The 14007-nt window shown below is 43.1% G+C and overlaps 1 long non-coding RNA gene across 9 annotated transcripts in view; it reads left to right on the forward strand.

The window, feature by feature from the left end:
- Positions 1–14007, forward strand: part of LOC112395772 (uncharacterized) — a 28113-nt gene that overhangs the window by 4071 nt on the left and 10035 nt on the right. For 8 of the 9 annotated variants that reach the window (XR_003002436.1, XR_003002441.1, XR_003002439.1 and 5 more), the window contains 2 exons: positions 2161–2324; positions 12696–12856. This is a non-coding gene — a long non-coding RNA (uncharacterized LOC112395772). The remainder of the gene's footprint in view (positions 1–2160; positions 2325–12695; positions 12857–14007) is intronic. The other variant, XR_003002444.1, reaches the window with a different exon arrangement.

Below are 14007 nucleotides of genomic sequence, written 5' to 3' on the forward strand. Positions count from 1 at the left end.
TTTTTTTTTTAATTTTTTGCTGTACGCGGGCCTCTCACTTTTGTGGCCTCTCCCGTTGTGGAGCACAGGCTCCGGACGCGCAGGCTTAGCGGCCATGGCTCACAGGCCCAGCCGTTCTGCGGCATGTGGGATCTTCCCGGACCGGGGCACAAACCCGTGTCCGCTGCATCGGCAGGCGGACTCTCAACCACTGCGCCACCAGGGAAGCCCCTTCGCTACTTTTACGTGTACGATTAGGCGGCATTAGGTATATTCACAGTGTTGTGTGGCCATCGTCACCGCCCATCTCCAGAACTTTCCATCGTCCCAAACTGAAACTCTGTCCCCATTAAACACTAGCTTCCCCTTCATTCCCCTCCCCGCTCCCGGAGCCCCTGGCCCCCACCGTCTACTTCCTGCCTCTGCATTTGACCGCTCCAGGCACCTCATGTGAGTAGAGATCTTACAGCATTTGCCCTTTTGTGACGGGCTTATTTCACTTAGTATTACATCCTCAAGGTTCAGCCACATTGAATTTCCTGAACTTTTTCCTTCCTTTCAGAGTTTCCTTCTTTTTAAGGCTGAATCAGAGTCTGGTGTATGTATGGACCACATTCTGTTTATACATCAGTGTGTATACACTTGGTTTGCTTCCAGTTTTTGGTTGTTGTGAATAATGCCGCTGCGAACATGTATACATGTCTCGTGGAGACCTCGCTTTCAGTTCTTTGGGGTACATACCCAGTAGAATTGCTGGATCGTAGGGTAATTCTTTTTAAAAAATTTGAGGAGCTACCATAATGTTTTCCACCACGGCTGTACCGTTTTATGTTTCTGCCGACGGTGCATAAGGGTGCCAATTTCTCCACACCCTCACCAGCACTTACTGCGATTTTTGTTGGTTTGTTTTTGGTTGGTGGCCATCCTGGTGGGTGTGAGGGGGCGTCTCGTAGTTGTGCTTTGCCCTGGTGATCAGTGATGCTGAGCATCTTCTTGTGCTTAGTGGCCATTTATACATCTTCTTTGGAGAAATGTCTATTCAAGTCCTTTGCTCATTTTATTTACTTATTTTTTAACATCTTTATTGGAGTACAATTGTTTTACATTGTTGTTATTTTCTGCTTTATAACAAAGTGAATCAGCTATACATATACATATATCCCCATATCCCCTCCCTCTTGTGTCCCCCTCCTTCCCACCCTCTGTATCCCGCCCCTCTAGGTGGTCACAAAGCACCGAGCTGATCTCCCCGTGCTGTGCGGCTGCTTCCCACTAGCTATCTATTTCACATTTGGTAGTGTATATATGTCCATGCCACTCTCTCTCTTCGTCCCAGCTTACCCTTCCCCCTCCCCGTGTCCTCAAGTCCATTCTCTACCTCTGCATCTTTATTCCTGTCCCGCCCCTAGTTCTTCAGATCCGTTTTTTGTTCTTTGTTTTTTTTTTTAGACTCCATATATACGTGTCAGCGTACGGTATTTTTCTCTTTCTGACTTACTTCACTCTGTATGACAGACTCTAGGTCCGTCCATCTCACTACAAATAACTCCGTTTCATTTCTTTCCATGGCTGAGTAATATTCCATTGTATACATGTGCCACATCTTCTTTATCCATTCATCTGTCAGTGGCCACTTAGGTCCTTTGCTCGTTTTAAAATCAGGTTGTCTTTTTGTTGAGTTGTAGTAGTTCCTTTTATATCCTGGATATCAGCCCCTTATCAGGTACAGGCTTGCAATATTTCCCCCATCCTATGGGTTGCCTTTTTACTCCGTTGTGCCTTTTGAAACACTAAGGTTCTAAGTTTTGACATGGACCAACTGATCCATTTTTGTTGTTGTTGCTTTGTCACAGCAGTGGAGAAATAGATTGAAGAGTAACCAAGTGCCGTCTCCGAGGCATTTGTTTTACTGGGTCACAGCACTAAAGCTATAAGAGGAAGAAGCTACAGAGACAGGCTGGGAGCATGAGGAAAAGCTTTACAGGCCTTAGTGAACAGGGAAGCTTGCCAGGTGGGAATGGGAGTTCCCTCGTACGAGCAGCATCAAGGAAACCCATGTGACCGCTGGGAATGAGGGGGTGCGGTGAGGAGGCCACAAGAGATTAAGAAAGATACGAAACATCACAATCTGGGTCCTTCCCTCTTTCTAGCAGGCATGTGACAACCAGAATTCTATTTCAGATAAATTGCTCCTTCAAAAGTCTGGAGGACACTGGGAAATGGAAGAGACCGGAGGCCCGGAGGCAACTAGAAGCCTGTTCCGATTTCCGGGAGGGACAGGAATCCGCGGACGGTGACGGGGATGGAGCAGCGTGAACGTCTGTGCAGCCAAGTGAACGAAGCAGGTGAGGCGCAGACAGGAGGTGTGGGGAGGGGACAGTTGAAGGTGACATGCTTGTGGCCGAGTGTGACTGGAACACGGCAGATGAGTGAGGAGTGGCAGGAGAGAGCAGGTCGCCAGGGACAGGCTGAGATCCGTGCGAGGTGTGCAGGAGACAGCGAGACTCCCCACAGACGTAGACCTTTGCTTGAGCGCTTTTTTTTTTTTTAACATCTTTATTGGGGTATAATTGCTTTACAATGGTGTGTTAGTTCCTGCTTTATAACAAAGTGAACCAGTTATACATATGTTCCCATATCCCCTCCCTCTTGCGTCTCCCTCCCTCCCACTCTCCCTATCCCACCCCTCCAGGCGGTCACAAAGCACCGAGCTGATCTCCTCGTGCTATGCGGCTGCTTCCCACTAGCTATCTACCTTACGTTTGGTAGTGTATATATGTCCATGCCTCTCTCTCGCCCTGTCACAGTAGAGCGCTTTTTAATTCAACAAAATTAGGTAATTTGAGGAACTGGGTAGCATGGTTTAGAGTTGAGGGTAGTTATCTCATCAGCCTCGTTCTTTTCTGCGCTACAGTATTTAAATAGTGTTGCGTGGCTGTTGCTAAAGTATTTTTCTTTTTTTTTTTTAACATCTTTATTGGGGTATAATTGCTTTACGATGGTGTGTTAGTTAAAAAGGAAAGAAAGAAAGGAGGGAGGGGAGGGACGGTGGGAGGAAGGAAGGAAGGAGGGAAGGAAGGAAAAAAGAAAGAAGATAAAGTAAAATAAAATAAATACAATAAAGTTATTAAAAATAATTTAAAAAAATTTTTAAAAAAACGGGCGGATAGAACCTTAGGACAAATGGTGGAAGCAAAGCTCTACAGACAAAATCTCACACAGAAGCATACACATACACACTCACAAAAAGAGGAAAAGTAGAAGTAGGAAGAAAGAAAGAAAGAAAGGAGGGAAGGAGGGAAGGAAGAAAGAAGAAAAGGAAAGAAAGAAAGGAGGGAGGGGAGGGACGGTGGGAGGAAGGAAGGAAGGAGGGAAGGAAGGAAAAAAGAAGATAAAGTAAAATAAAACAAATACAATAAAGTTATTAAAAATAATTTTAAAAATTTTTTTAAAAAACGGGCGGATAGAACCTTAGGACAAATGGTGGAAGCAATATGAATCCAAGTATTTTTCTTAATTACTAATATTTTCAGGATTAAGACATGTTAACTTTTCCTGATGAGACTGTAAAACCCCTGGAGGGCGAGGATACTCGTTATTTCTTCCACGTTTCTTCTCAGTGCCTAGTCCCGCCACAGATGATCTGTCACGTACATGGGGAAACGTACTTTAAAAAAAAAAAATTATCTTATGGAAAATAGTTGATTTACAATGTTGTGTTAATTTTTGCTGTACAGCGGAGTGATTCAGTTATACACATAAATACCTTCTTTTTCATATTCTTTTCCATCATGGTTTATCACAGGATATGGAATACAGTTCCCTGTGCTGTACAGTAGGACCTTGTTTATCCATTCTATATATAGTAGCTTATATCTGCTAATCCCACCTCCCTGACCCTTGGCAACCACAAGTCTGTTCCCTATGTCTGTGAGTCTGTTTCTGTTTCACAGATAAGCTCATTTAAGTGATTCAGTTATACACATAAATACATTCTTTTTCATATTCTTTTCCATCATGGTTTATCACAGGATATGGAATACAGTTCCCTGTGCTGTACAGTAGGACCTTGTTTATCCATTCTATATATAGTAGCTTATATCTGCTAATCCCACCTCCCTGACCCTTGGCAACCACAAGTCTGTTCCCTATGTCTGTGAGTCTGTTTCTGTTTCACAGATAAGCTCATTTGTGCTGTATTTTAGATTCCACGTGTAAGGGATATCACATGGTATTTGTCTTTCTCTGCCTGCCTGACTTCACTTAGTGTGATAATCTCTAGGTCCATCTGTGTTGCTGCAAATGGCATTATTTCGTTCGTTTTTATGGATGCATGGTATTCCACTGTGTATACACACCACCTCTTCTCTATCCACTCCTCTGTCGATGGACACTTAGGTTGCTTCCATGCCCTGGCTATTGCAAATAGTGCTGCTATGAACACTGGGGAGCATGTATCTTTTCGAATTAGCGTTTTCTCTGCATATATGCCCAGGAATGGGACTGCTGGGTCCTCTGGTGGCTCTATTTTCGGTTTTTTGAGGCACCTCCATACTGTTCTCCATAGTGGCTGCACCAATGTACATTCCCACCGACAGTGTAGGAGGCTCCCTTTACTCCACACCCTCTGCAGCATGTTATTTACAGACTTTTTGATGATGGCCATTCTGACCTGTGTGAGGTGGTACCTCGTAGTTTTGATTTGCATTTTTCTGATTTTTCTGATAACTAGCGATGCTGAGCATCTTTTCATGTGCCTGTTGGCCGTTTGTGTGTCTACTTTAGAGAAATGTCTATTTAGATCTTCCCATTTTTTTTTTGATATTGAGTTGTATGAGCTGTTTCTGTATTTTGGACATTAATCCCTTGTCAGTTGCATCGTTTGCAAATATTTTCTCCCAGTCAGTAGGTTGTCTTTTTGTTTACAGTTTCCTTTGCTGTGCAAAAGCTTATGTTTGATTAGGTCCCATTTGTTTGTTTTTGCTTTTATTTCTACTGCCTTGGGAGGCTGACCTAAGAAAACATTGGTACCTTTTATGTCAGAGAATGTTTTCCCTGTGTTCTCTTCTAGGAGTTTTATGGTGTCATGTCTTACGTTTAAGTCTTTAAGCCATTTTGAGTTTATTTTTGTGTATGGTGTGAGGATGTGTTCTAACTTCATTGATTTACATGCGGCTGTCCAACGTTCCCAACTCTCTTTTCCTCATTGTAAATTCTTGCCTCCTTTGTCGAAGATTAATTGACTGTAGGTGTGTGGGTTTATTTCTGGGATCTCCGTTGTGTTCCATTGGTCCATATATCTGTTTTTGTGCCAAGTACCATGCACTGTTTTGATTACTGTAGCTTTGTAGTGTTGTCTGAAGTCTGGGAGGGTTACATCTCCTGCTTTGTTCTTTTTCCTCAGGATTGCTTTGGTAATATTTTGGGGCTTTTATGGTTCCAGGTAAATTTTAGGATTATTCTAGTTCTGTGAAAAATGTCATGGGTAATTTGATAGGGATTGCATTAAATCTATAGATTGGGTAGTACAGCCATTTTGACAATGTTAATTCTTCCAATCCAAGAGCATGGAATATCCTTCCATTTCTTTGAATCCTCTTCAGTTTCCTTCATTAATGTTTTATAGTTCTCAGCCCATAAGTCTTTCACCTCATTGGTCAGATCTATTCCTAAGTATTTTTTGATGTGATTTTAAACAGGATCATTTTTTACATTCCCTTTCTGATATTTCATTGTTAATGTAAAAAAATGCAGCCCACTTCCATATGTTAATCTTGTATCCTGCTACCTTGCTGAACTCATTTATCAGTTCCAGTAGTTTCTGCGTGGAGTCTTTAGGGTTTTCTATATGTATCATGTTATATGAATATAATGACAGTTTTACCTCTTACCTACCAATTGGATACCTTTTTATTTGTTGCCTGATTGCTGTGGTTAGGACTTCCAATACTCTTTCGAATAGCAGTGGTGAGAGCGGGCATCCTTGTCTTGTTCCAGATCTTAGCAAGAATGCTTTTAGGTTTTCACCGTTGAGTATTATGTTGGCTGTTGGTTTGTCATAAATAGCTTTTGTTATGTTGAAACGTTCCCTCTATACCCACTTTTGTAAGCATTTTTTTTTTATCATGAATGGATGTTGAATTTTATCAAATGCTTTTTCTGCATCTATCGAGATGATCGTGTGTTTTTTGTGTTTTGTTGCTGTGGTGTATTACATTGATCTTTGCGTGTGTTGAACCATCCTTGTGACCCTGGGATGGATCCAGCTTGGTCATGGGTATGATCTTTTTTTATATGTTGTTGGATTCGGTTTGCTAATGTTTTGTTGAGAATTTTTGCATCTATATTCAAACATATTGGCCTGTAATTTTCTTTTTTGGTAGTGTCCTTGTCTGGTTTTGGTATTGGGGTGATGGTGGCTTCATAGAATGTCTTTGGGAGTGTTCCCTCCTCTTCAGTCTTTTGGAAGAGTTTGAGAATGATTGGTTTAAGGTTTTCTTTGTGTGCTGGGTAGAATTTGCCCGTGAAGCCATCTGGTCTTGGACTTTTGTAGAGAGTTGTTATTATTAATTATTACAGATTCTATTTCACTTCCAGTGATAGGTCTGTTCAAATTATCTTCTTATCTGTTCAAATTATCTTCTTGATTCAGTTTTGGTGGGCTGTGTGTTTCTAGAAACTTGTCCATTTTTTCTAAGTTGTCTAGTTTGTTGGTATATAATTGTTCATAGTATTCTCTCATGGTTTCGTATGGTTTTCTGTGGTATCAGTTGTAATTTCTCCTCTTTTATTTATTGTATTTGGGTCCTCTCTCTTTTCTTGGTGAGCCTGGCCAGAGGTTTGTCAATTTTGTTTACCCTTTCAAAGAACCAGCTCTTGGTTTTATTGATTTTTTTTCTATTGCTTTTTAATCTCTACTTCCTCTCTGATCTCTATTGTTTCCTTCCTTCTGCTGACTTTAGGTTTTGTCTTTTCTTTTTCTAATTCTTCTAGGTGGTAGGTTAGGTTTTTTATTTGAGATTTTTGTTTCTTTTTAAAAATTTTTTAATTTTTAAAATAAGTTTATTTAGTTATTTTTGGCTGCGTTGGCTCTTCATTGCTGCATGCGGGCTTTCTCTAGTTGTGGTGAGCAGGGGGCTACCCTTCGTTGCAGTGCGTGGGCTTCTCATTGCGGTGGCTTCCCTTGTTGTGGAGCATGGGCTCTAGGCCCGCGGGCTTCAGTAGTTGTGGCTCGTGGGCTCTAGAACACAGGCTCAGCAGTTGCGGCACGCGGGCTCAGTAGTTGTGGCTCGTGGGCTCTAGAACACAGGCTCAGCAGTTGTGGTGCACGGGCTTAGTTGCTCCGCGGCATGTGCTTAGTTGCTCCGCGGCATGTGGGATCTTCCCGGACCAGGGCTCGAACCTGTGTCCCCTGCATTGGCAGGCAGATTCTTAACCACTGTGCCACCAGGGAAGTCTAAGATTTTTCTTGTTTCTTGAAGAGGGTCTGTATTGCTATGAACTTCCAAGAACTGCTTTTGCTGCATCCCATAGATTTTGTATGGTTGTGTTTTCATTGTCATTTGTCTCAAGGTATTTATTAATTTACTTTCTTTTTAAAAGGGCATATGCATTGTTTTCTGTTTGTTTTAAAGAAGATGTTGGGGGTAGGAGTTTATTTATTTATTTTTGCTGTGCTGCATCTTCGTTTCTGTGTGAGGGCTTTATTTGTGGCAAGCGGGGGCCGCTCTTCATCGCGGTGCGCGGGCCTCTCACTATGGCGGCCTCTCTTGTTGCGGAGCACAGGCTCCAGACACGCAGGCTCAGTAGTTGTGGCTCACGGGCCTAGTTGCGCCATGTGGGATCCTCCCAGACCAGGGCTTGAACCCGTGTCCCCTGCATTAGCAGGCAGATTCTCAACCACTGTGCCACCAGGGAAGCCCTGATTTACTTCTTGATTTCATCACTGACCCATTGGTTTTTTAGTAACATGTTACTTAGTCTCCGTGTAATCGTTTTTTTTTTCTTGTTTTTCTGTGGTTGATTTCTAGTTTCATGCAACTGTGGTCAGAAAAGATGCTGAAATAATCTCTATACTCTTAATTTGTTGAGGCTTGTTTTGTGCCCTAGTATGTGGTCAATCCTAGAGAATGTTCCACGTGCACTTGAAAAGAATGTGTATTCTGGGTTTTTTTGTTGTTGTTCTTTGTTTTTTTTTAAATCTAATGTCCTGAAAATATCATTAGTCTAACTGTTCTGTTGTATCATTTAGGATCTCTGTTGCCTTACTGATTTTCTGTCTAGAAGATCTGCCCATTGATGTGATGGGGTGTTAGATTCTCCTGCTATTACTGTATTCCTGTCAATTCTGCCCTTTGTTAGTATTTGGGTCCCATATTAGGTGCATATATGTTGATGAGTGTAATGTCCTCGTCTTGTATTGATCCTTTTTATCATTATATAGTGTCCTTCTTTATCTTTCTTTATTGCCTTTGTTTTAAAGTCTGTTTTGTCTGATGTGAGTATGGCTACCCTTGCTTTCTTGTCATTTCATGCCATGACAAGACATCTTTTTCCAGCCCCTCGCTTTCAATCTGTGTCCTTTGCCCTACAGTGGGTCTCTTGTAGGCAGCATATGGTAGGCTCATGTTTTTTTTTTTTAATCCGGTCTGCCACTGTGTCTTTTGATTGGAGCATTTAGTCCATTGATATTTAAGGTAATTATTGATATGTATTTATTGCCATTTTAAACCTTGTTTTCGAATTGATTTTGTATTTCTTCTTTGTTCTTTTCCTTTTGAGTTCGATCTTCTTTTGTATTATGCTTGTGTTCTCTTCTTTGGTTTTCGTGAATCTATTATATGTTTTTGATTTGTGGCTACCCTGTTTTTCAAGTATGTTAACCCCTTCCAGTATCTGTTTGCTTTAGGCTGGTAGTCATATAGGCTCAAACACATTCTGAAAAGTATGTGTGTGTATTCTCTTGCTCCCCTCCCCCACATGTTATGACTCTGATGTCCTCTCCTGCATCTGCACGCCTGCGCTTTTGCTGTTCATTGTGGTTGTCATTGCTTTCACAGAAATCGTATTTAAAAAAATTTTTTAATCTGTGTACTGGCTTATTTAAGTGATTTACTCTCCAATTGTGATTTTCTCTTTCCTATAGATTCTTGCTTCTCTTCTATTTAGAGAAGACCTTTCAATATTTCCTTATGACAGGTTTAGTATTGCTGTGTTCTTTTAGTTTTTTGCTTGTCTGAGAAATTCTTTCTCTCTCCTATTCCGAATGATGATCTTGCTGGGTAGAGTATCCGAAGTTGCAGATTTTTCCCTTTCAGGACTTTGTATGTACCTTCCTTCTCCCTTCTGGCCTGTAATGTTTCTGTAGAGAAATCAGCTGATAGACTTATGGGGTTCCCTTCTCATTAACTCTTTGTTTTTCTCTTGCTGCCTTTAGAGACCTTTCTTTAACTTTTGCCATTTTAATTATGTCTTGGTGTAGGTCTGTTTGGGACACTCTGTGCTTCCTGTATGTGGATATCTGTTTTGTTCTTTAGGTTTGGGAAGTTTTCAGCCATGATTTCTTCAAATACCTTTTCGGTCCCCTTTTCTCTTTCTTCTCCTCCTGGGATCCCTATTCTGTGTAGATTGGCACGCTTTATATTATCCCATAGGTCTCTTATATTGCTCTCATTTTTTTTTTTTCATTTGGCTTTCTGTCTGCTGTTCTGATTAGGTGATTTCCATTATTCTGTCTTCCAGATCATTTATTCGTTATTCAATCTGCCTTTTATTGCCTTAAGCTTAGCTTTCGTCTTGGCAAATGAGTTTTCTAATTTTTTTTGGCTCTTTATAGTTTCTAGTTCCTTGATAACGGTAATCTGCACCTCTATCAATAGCCCTTCTTAATTCCTTTAGTATTTTCATCATCTCCTTTTTGAATTTGGTGTCTATGAGACTGAAGAGGTCTGTTTCATTGTTCTTTCAGGGGAATTCTCTTGACCTTTTAACTGGGAGCGATTCCTCTGCTTCTTCATTTTATTTATGCTTCTCTGTGAGTTTAGGAGAAACAATTATCTACTGTGGTCTTGGAGGGCTATTTTTATGCGGGAGTTTCCCTGTGTAGCTTGCATAGGTTTAATATTTTTGGTGCTAGGGCTGTTTTGAGTACGGATGCCTGCCGCCTCTTTCCTCAGTGTGTCCTGGCCGTCATCCCCCTGAAAGGGGGTGTAACTGGTGTTGTGGTGACCAGAGCCTGCCCAGTTGTTGAGCTGGGCCTCCTCTTTGCTCTGTGGTTGTCACTGCCCTGTTGGGGGCAGGGTCTGCTCCCCAGCTGTTGGAGCAGAAGCCCCTGGATCCGTTTTCAAGCTGCAGTGTGGGGTAGGCAGGATTGGAGTGGTCCCACTGGGAGAGGAGCCACTGAGTATTGCCCCGCTGGAGTAGTCCCCACGTGCAGAGCACACTGCCTGGTGTCACCTGTCACCCATTGCGTGGGCTCCCAAAATGCACTGTTGTTGGCACTCCTCTCGGCCTCACCTCCATGGTGGGGATGCAGGCAGTTGGCCTTGGTGTCCCTCAGGTACTGTGTTCACAGAACCACCAGTGCAGGTCCACTGAAGTCAGGTACCAGGACTGCAGTAGTTACACACCTAGACCTGCTGTGGGAGCTACGGAAGCAGCCCAGACCCCGGCCCCGCCCCATGTGTGCGCCCACACAGAGCCCACAGCTGCTAAGGCCGGGCCTGTCCCAGCCATGGAAGCACCCGTTGTCCACCCAGCACTGAGTTTGCAAAGCTGGCGGCAATGGCACAAATCTGTGGACTGTACAGCTACAGGGAGAGGGCTCTGATTTCAGCCCCGCCTCGGCGTGTAGACAGCCCACTGGCTCTTGTGCTCCCAGAGCTGGTGAAGGCAGCGCCGTGTCAGCTGAGTGTGCGGAGAAAGAGGCCGCTCTGGGGGGGCGGGCAGCCCTCCCTTTACGCACGTTAACAATGGGGTTCCAACGGCGGTGCGAGCTGTGAGCACGCAGGGTGAGGCTGCTCTGGTGGGCCCCACCTTTCCCTCCACGTGCCCCTTAACAACGGCGCTTCGCTTCTAGGGCGGGTTGGGCTTCTTCCGCGCAGCCCATACTGCACTCCAGCCCCTTCAGGCTGTGTCCGTGCAGCCGACCCCAGTCCTCTCCCCTGGTCTGTCCTCTGAAGCCTGAGTTTCAGCCCCCAAACCCCGCACGTACCAGCAGGCGTGTGTTTCAGGCTGGGGACTGCAGGGAGGTAGCACAGACCCTCTGTGCTGGTCTCTCTCTCTTCTGCCTGCCGCACACCGGCTGCCTCGCTCTCCTCTGAGCTTCTGAAGCCCCCTTTCTGTCCCGGCTGATCTCCCCGTGAGCGAGGGTCTTCCCAGTGTGCGGGAACCTTTCCTCTTTTGCAGCTCCCTCCCAGGGGTGCAGGTCCCGTCCTGCTCCCGTTTTCCCCTTCATCCTACGGGGTTACGTGGAGATCTTCCTTGCGCTTCTGGGTGTCTGAGGTTCTCTGCCAGGGCTCGGCAGGTGCTCTGTGAGAGCTGCTCCACGTGTAGATGTACTTCTGATGTATTTGTGGGAGGGGGCGAGCTCCATGTCTTTCTATTCCACCATCTTGGTTCAAAGTCCTGGGCTTTGTCTGCTCAGAGACACGATCCTGGGCTTATCTGGATGCAGCGTGTATGTTGTTGTCTTCAGTGGCGTTCACATTTCTTCCACCCTTATTTGCAAAGTGAGACGGGATACAGACGGGTCACACTCCTCACAGGTGACCAGCTGCGCCCGGTCACCAAGCACTGGAAACGTGCCTGGCGCGAGTGAGGAGCTGTGCTGTCCATCTCAGTTTTGTGAATTTTAACTTAAAATGAACACCGGTGGGGGAGGGATAAATTGGGAGATTGGGCTTGACGTACACACACTACTATATATAAAATAGATAATAAGAACCTACTGTACGGCACAGAGAACTCTGTTCAGTGCTCTGTAATGACCTATATGGGAAAAGAATCTAAAAGAGAGTGGCTATATGTATAACTGATTCACTTTGCTGTACACCTGAAACTAACACGACATTGTAAATCAACTCTACTCCAATAAAAATTAATTTTAAAAAGTTGGCACTAACTCAGTTACTGGAAAACACCTTACCCTTAGAATAACTTGGGTATATATATCTTTTTAAACTGTAAGTGGTATGAAATATATAAAAAAAGTAAAACAATTAAAAATATTACTTGTAAATGAAACAATATTTTAGATAAATAAAATTTTAGAAACTAAATCTAAAAGCTTTTTTACTGTGGCTACCAGAAACTTTAAAATTACGTATGTGGTTTGCATTTCTATTAAAAAACCTTGAGTCAGACGAAAACAACAGGACTAAGAGAAAGACTTCTTTTCCTAGGAGAAATAATTTTCTAACCTAATCAGCTTCTCTAAGAAGTTGATTTGCTTTATTCTTAAATGTTCACATGTAACTTCCTCTGAGCCACCAAATCAATGCTTAGCAGCTGTGCAAGCCAGTTGGCTGCAGACGGCTCCTGGAGTTTTTAAGGATTATTCTTGGCAGCTTTTGAGAAAAACACTCATTGAAAGGTTAATCAAGTCAGTCATACTTGCATGTTGGTTAAACAAACCCCGCCTCCACTGAAGACTGAACAGGTGCATGTACTCTACCCAGAAGGCCCTTATTCCATCATTATCTTCACTTTTCTTCAAGGGTGTAAGAAGGAGGGCCGTATTCTGAATACTTTGCGATCAAGATTTTGTTCCAACTTAATGAAACTCTTCTGTACTTCCGGGATTTTACAGATTCGAAATTATTTCATATCAGCACTCATTCCACCTGTTGTACGTGAGGAGAAAAGGTCAGTTCTACAGGTAAGTATCCCTAAGTTTGCTTAAGTACAAAAGTATGAGCTAAAATGTACACATAGTTTGAGATACAGTTTGTAAAAATGCAAGTGCGTGCCAGCACGTGGTACACCTGAACAAAACTGCTGTTCGGGTGTATTTAAGCTCAAGAGATGAATGTTTCCAGTGGCCAATCAGCGTATCGATCACTCGTGGTGAGAGACAGTGAAGGTGTACCCACACGGCAGCGGCTGGGTCACTGGGAAGTTGCCACAGGTCAAGGCTTTTGAGACGGCACAGGTCAGGTTGAAGGTGTTGAGCCTCACTTTAAAACCGTGAAGTCGTGGGCGATTTCCTTCCCATTGGTAGGAGTAACGCCATGTGGTTCCACCGTGAGTTGGGAGAACACCTGAAGTAATGACGCCTTCAGTGTGTATAACCAACGTCAGAGCCTTGCGGGAATGCTGAGAATGCCTGGGCTGGGGAGTTCACTAACTTTCTTAATACACGTGCTCCACTTAAACTGTGTTTAAGAATTAAACTGTGGAGACTGTGCAATTGGCGAGTAGACTTGGGAGTAGATCACAACTCCTTCTAGGAAGACATCGCAGACATTGCTATGGAGGCAAATCCAGTGTTTAAGGAACACACCTGACGAGCAGTGACGTGAGGGCAGTGCTGAACCTCTCGTTCTTGAATATATTAATAAATGTAGTATATTATATATTCATGTTAGTAATTACTGATAAGGTGGTAGTCTCCAGTATGCTTCTGTACCTACAACCCAACAGGACGTGTATGAGAACCATGCCTGGAATAGACGCGGGATATATATATATGGGTGTTTGTGGTATAAACGATTCTGGCTGGTCGGCGCCTGCCTGTTTGTAGTAATTGCTACATATTCTGAATATGCCTCTGCCCAGGAATTTATTTATTACCTGGACAGAAATGGCTACCTTCCAGAAATTATTTCTTCGGGAGAAAATTTACTAGAAAATATTTTGCCTGGAAATTACTTAAAATGTGATCCAGTTTAATGCAAATCATATAAATTGTACAAAACAATGTGTAATAACAAAGGACCACTCAATTCTAAGTTCAAAAGTACATTTATTTAAAATGTGGGCAAGATATCAATATAAAAGAAAAGAGTGTAAGAAATAAAAATAAGAGTA

The sequence above is a fragment of the Neophocaena asiaeorientalis genome, unplaced genomic scaffold, assembly GCF_003031525.2.
Source record: "Neophocaena asiaeorientalis asiaeorientalis breed wild unplaced genomic scaffold, Neophocaena_asiaeorientalis_V1.1 scaffold145, whole genome shotgun sequence".
NCBI classification, from domain to species: Eukaryota; Metazoa; Chordata; class Mammalia; order Artiodactyla; family Phocoenidae; genus Neophocaena; species Neophocaena asiaeorientalis.